Source organism: Marmota marmota, unplaced genomic scaffold (assembly GCF_001458135.2).
Source record: "Marmota marmota marmota unplaced genomic scaffold, marMar, whole genome shotgun sequence".
Lineage (NCBI taxonomy): Eukaryota > Metazoa > Chordata > Mammalia > Rodentia > Sciuridae > Marmota > Marmota marmota.
Window position 1 is genome coordinate 22,484,629 of NW_025999869.1, and position 6,242 is coordinate 22,490,870.

General features: G+C 37.7%; 1 pseudogene; it reads right to left on the reverse strand.

The window, feature by feature from the left end:
* Positions 1-401: 401 nt before the first annotated feature.
* LOC107147995 lies at positions 402-2,035 on the reverse strand (annotated as a pseudogene).
* Positions 2,036-6,242: the final 4,207 nt, after the last annotated feature.

The window sequence follows — 6,242 nt, forward strand, 5'->3', positions numbered from 1 at the left end:
AAAAAAAAAAAAAAAAAAAAAAAATCACGTTGTAGTATGAGGCCACCTAGTGGATCCTGTGTATTTTTTTTTTACCATATTTCCCCTTGGAGTCCATCCTCTTACTTTCCTTCTTCCTAAGCAGTTTTCTACCTAGGATCACCTGCCATTACAACTCCACAGAGAGGGCAGTTAACACCTTGTTGTCCATTCAGACCTACAGAGGTTTTTAAATGAGATTAAGCACCTCTCCATGTGTTTATCAATAGCTTTTTCTCTTCTATAAAATGCTAAAGCCTTTTTTTTTTTTTTTTTTTGGTGCCAGGGATTTGAACCCAGGAGAACTTAACCACTGAGTCATATCCCCAGCACTTTTTATTTTTTGAGACAGGGTCTTGCAAAATTGCTGAGGCTGACCTTGCTATCCTCTTGCCTCAGCCTCTCAAACTGCTGGAATTATAGACTTGTGCACATTTCTTTTGACTATTTTTTTTTAATTGGGATTTCTTTTGTATGTAGAAACACTTTATATATTCTGAATACAAGTCTTTGAAGGTTATTAAGAATTAAGTGTTTCCCAACTAAGCCTTTTGTTTTTTGCTACCGGGGATTGAACTCAAGGGCACTTTACCACTGAGACGTATCTCCAGCCCTTTCATATTTTATTTAGAGGGTCTTACTGAGTTGCTTGGGGTCTTGCTGAGGCTGGCTTTGCATTCTTGATCCTCCTGCCCCAGGCTACTGGGATTATAGGCATGTACCACTGCACCCAGTTCTCTGAACTTTTTTACAAATAGTAATTTTGATGAGTGTTTTTAATATAGGCAAATATGGGGCTGGGGTTGTGGCTCAGTGGCAGAGCGCTTGCCTCACAAATGTGAGGCACTGGGTTCGATCCTTAGCACCACATAAAAATAAACAAAATATATTGTGCCCATGAATAACTAAAAAAGAAAAAAAATATAGGCAAATATATCAATTATTTATTTTTGGGGTACAGTGACTTTCTTGATGGTTTTTAATAATAGGGCTTGCTAGTCCTTTCCCTTTTTTAGCGGTCTGTGATGGAAACTAGGAGGAGAGTTCTCAGTGTGTTGAGGGACTGAGTTGGGGCAGGGACTCCCCAGCAGCTGAGGGCCTCTCTCTTCCTCTGTGTTCATGCTGGGGTAGGTGGTCTGCGGACTCAACTCCTTGGAGGCCATGGGGACCACAAGGTCCACCATCCCATTGTTATACCAGAAAATGAACTTGACAAAGTGGTCGTTAAGGGCAATGTCAGCCCCAGCAGTGATGGCATGGACTGTGGTCATGAGTTCTCCCACAACGTCAAAGGTGTCAAGGATGCCCTTGGCCAAGGGGGCTAAGCAGTTGGTGGTGCAGGAGGTACGGCTGACTATCTTGAGGGAAGCTGTCACACTTCTCATGGCTCACACCCATCACAAACATGAGACATCAGCAAAAGGGGCAGAGATGATGACTCTTTCGGTGCTGCCCTTCAATAAGCCCCAGCCTTCTCTGTGGTAATGAAGACACCAGTGGACTCCAAAACACATTCAGCACCAGCATCACCCTCTTCGATGCTGGGAATCTTGCTCCTGGGAGATGGACTTTCCACTGACCACAAGCTTCCTATTCTCATCCTAGACTGTGCCATTGACCTCATGATGGGTGAACTCATACTGGGACATGTTAATGGTGTAGTTGGGGTCACTGATGGCAATAGTGCTAGAGTTGAAAGCAGCCCTAGTGACCCAGCGACTGGCTGTCTGTTAAGTAGGGAGGAACAGAGAGACTTAATTATTTTTGATGGCATTGTCTCCTATTTAAGATATTCCTACATTCCTATATTTAAGATTTTGTTATATAAATTCAATGTTATTTTTTCTCTTTTTCTGGTATAATCTATCCATGAGACCATCAAGGAATGGAAAAATGTTACGTCCAATTTCTTTATTATAGGACTACAAAAATTTGTCCCTCCTTGTTAAAGTTTTGGTAAGTTACTTTTTGTTCTTTCTGTGGTACTGAGAATTGAACCCAATGCTCTACCACAGAACCACACCCCATAAACTGTTTTAATATCAATCCCTATGTCATTCTCTTTAGTAAACTTTACAGTCATGATTATTCTTCAGTCTTGACATTAATTATGTCCTTTTCCTTATGTTGATCACCAACAGTTTGTCAATTTTATCATTCTTTTCAAAGAATAACTTATTGTTTGTTAACCTTTTTGGGGGACATATTATATATTTCACTAATTTCTGCTATTAACTATTTCCTATTTAGGTTTAATTCTGTTATTATTTTGGTTTCTTGAGAATAACGCTTAATCAACATTCAGTCTTTCTTTTTCATGTATGCATTTAAGACTATAAACTTCCCTTAAAGACCACAGTAACAGATAATGAAAAAACAACTTGATGGATCATCAATAGATTCAAGAAAAGTGATTGACAATAAACTGTAAATTTTTTTTTTTTTTGGTGGTAGCAGGAATTGAACACAGGGCCAATCTATCACTGAGCTGTATCCCCAGTCTTTTTTTTTTTTTAATATATTTTTTAGTTGTAGATGGATACAACACCTTTATTTATTTTTATGTTGTGCTGAGGATCGAACCCAGTGACTCACATATGCTAGGCAAGCACTGAGGTACAACCCCCAGTCCTCCCCAGTCCTTTTTGAGACAGGATCTTGTTAAACTGCCGAGGCTGGCCTTGAACTTGTGATTCTCCTGCCTCAGCTGCCTGACTTGCTGGAATTATAGTTGTGTACCACCATGGCTGGCTAAATCATAAATCCTTTTTAACAAAATATAAGTAAAAGGGGATTTCCTTAAACTCATGAACACCACAGCAAACAGCATGCTTAAAGGTGATTTCTGAAAGATTTCCCTGAGATCAGGAACAAAGATAGGAATTCCACTCTGACCACTTCTACCTAACACAGAACTGAATATTTTGGTCAATGTAATAAGAAAAAAATGTAAAATGGCCAGAAATAAGGTTTTTATGAGCATTTAAGCATGCAGAATAATCCAAAAGAATCCATAAAGTGTTAGATTCTTTTTTTAAAAAAATATTTATTTATTTTTTTAGTTATCGGCAGACACAACATCTTTGTTGGTATGTGGTGCTGAGGATCGAACCCGGGCCACACACATGCCAGACGAGCGCACTACCACTTGAGCCACATCCCCAGCCCCCAAGTGTTAGATTCTAAGTGAACATTGCAAGATTGCTAGATATATAAGCTCATTATAAGTTAATTATGCATTCATATATTTTAACAAATAGAAAACAAAAACCTAAACACTTTGCAATAGTATCCAAATAGCCAATAAGTATTTGAAAAGATGCATATTATTAATCAATCATTATGGAAATTACAATTAAAATCACAATACCGGTACATACTTACCTTGAAAGGGAGAAAAACAATAGGCTGACTAGGCTGTGGTGGAGACCATCTCTGTGACAACCAGTTCTCTCTCCTAGATTAATCACATGCTTCCTGGGAGTGGGGAGAGTTGAAGGAGGTTCCTGAGGTTTGCTTATAGATCACCACATTGCTGAACTACAGGGTCTGGGTCCCCCCAAAATAGGCAAATAAAGTTATTTTCCTAGAACTATTAAAAAATTATCAAAAACTGGGTGGCTTAAGACAGTAGAAATGTATTATCTCAAAGTTCTCAAGGCCAGAGTCCAAAATGAAGAGGTCAGCAGGGCAGCACATCCCCCTGGAGGCTCTAGAACTCTCCATCTCTTCCATTTCCTGCTGTTGGCATTACTTAACTTGTGGCTACATCTGTCTGCTCTGTCTTCATTATGGCTTTTCCTCTGTGTATTTCCCTTCTTTTTCTTATGAGGACGCTTCTGCTGGCATTTAGGCCCAACAGATAATCCAAAGTAATCTTATCCCCAAAGTGTTTAATTATTACATCTAGATTCTTCTCCCAAATAAAGTAACTTTTACAAATTCCTGGACAGGGTATAATGCTTTTGGCTAGCTGTTATCCAGCTAACTTCATTTGTGTTTAATATTTTCTAAATCGAAGAAAAAACTAGAGAGACTAGAGAGCCTGTCTGGGGAAAAAACAGCCTGGGAAAACGTGGTGTATATGTTGAAAAGGGAGAACTAAGAAGACTTGGTTACTATAGGAGTAACATTCTCTGGATTCAGAGGGATGACTGGAGATTTTACAAAGGGGTGCTGAAGCACAATTTCCTTCTTTCTCAACAGGACCCTGTCCCATAAAAAGACTGCATTACCACATACTTGTCCAAAGGAGTTGGCAGTAGTATGCTGCCCAGTTGATACCCATTCTTTCCTTTTTCACTGAAAAGAACTCCAATTTTGTTTGGGGTATCAAATGCTCAGATCAGATCACTTCCCTAATCTCCTCAGAGGTCATACAGCAGTTTTGATGGGATGTTAAGTAGAAATACACAAATGGAACTTCTGAAAAACCTTTCGCTTTGCTAATAAAAAGAGACATACATTTGTTTATTTTCCTCTAAGTTCTTCCCTTCCTGAAGTACTGAGGTGACTCCTTGGGGTCTGTCAGGTTCTCCAAGTCCCTTACAGCACTGTAGAGTTACTATATCAGCCCTGAACAGTTTGTCTGGTGACTTTTCTGTTATAAAAGAAAAACAATCCCTAATGGAGTTTAAGTCACTCTTAATTGGTTTGTAATCAAGATACAACTTTAACCTAAACAAACCGTTGTTTCACAGATTCCATATGATCAACAAAAACAGACCACTTCAATTTCTCTGCACACTTAAAAACATAAGGCCGCCTTCTAACCAACACAGATCCCAGAACAGCACTCTTGAGTGCACACGTGTAATTATTTCATCTATTCCATACATTTGCAATAAAGTACAGAGAAGGTTAATGTAGACTCTTTATTGATTCCACCAATGTTATCAGTAGATATGGTAATAATAAATGGTACTTTTACATTCTCTTAACCAAAAATATAACAAATATTTACACTCAGTAAAAATACAAAAAGCATACAGAGGCACTGTCTTTCTAAAAGACATAAGTTTAAGAGGTATCAAAAAATAGGAGACAAACATTGCTTGTTATAGGATACCTTACAATCACTGAATTGTGCAGTATAGTTGCTATTTTGATAATTACAATGGTGCAATTTTGTTTTTGTCTTTTGCTGATAAGCTTACCGTTTCAATTTAAAAGATCAAGTGTAACCGCATTCTGTATATCAAAAATAAAGAAGCCTTAAAAGAAGCACAACAAAAGCTAAAGATGAATTGGGGTTCAAGTTTAAATTTAAAAAATGTATTTGACACTTTTCTGAAGAGTCATCCTTTTTTTTCCCTAGCCTTTAAGTAATGCTCAAGGGATACAAACACTTTAACATAATGTTTTGTATCCAAATAACAATCACTGTTTTAACTATACAAAGAAACTCCCCCTGCTCCACTTTTTTTTGGGGTGGGGCAGGGGAAAGAATATTTTATAAATAACACATTTCTAAGTTCATTCTTAGAAATCCCCATGATTACTGCTGCATTTCCTGTCTAGGAGAGATGCTCAGGAAGGTGACATAGATGACAATGATCTATCTGACTTATCACCTTCACGAAAACTTATCACCATTAAAAGATTCTTCTCCCCAAAGATCATCTTGAAATCATTATTCGAGGAAATGAGAATCTGTTAATTACAATAAACTTTAATGGAACTATATACTGGATTTACTAATTCTCCAAATCTTGCATAAGAAGAGATTCTGCTGAAATTTAACATTTGGCAAAAGTTTACACTCAAGGTTTACTGTTTTACAAGTTTTGGCAGATGTAGAGTTGTGGTGGGAAGAGTGGGCACTAGTCTTTTCAATGAAGTTAAAATTTATAAAACAAACACAAAAAGGGATTTGGAACTGGAGCAAGGACAGGTTAAGGCTTCCCCATTCTAGTCATATAAGAAACTAAGAAAAGACTGATAAATGTACCCTAAATTTTGAAAGAAGTCAATAGTTCATGATTTTGTAAGGGATTTATACTTATCAAACTACAAAGCATTTGGTTTTAGTTCCTGATCAATGTGATCAGCTGATCCACTCACAGTTAAAGCTAAATACAACAAAGGCAGCTACATGGTGCAAGTCCAAAACCACAGGCCTCAACTCTCTGAGCAAGGTATTATTTACACCACTAAGAACAAACACAGTAAGGCTTCCATTTGGTTTGAAAGACCTGCTAAATAAACAGATGCTGTGCAAATAG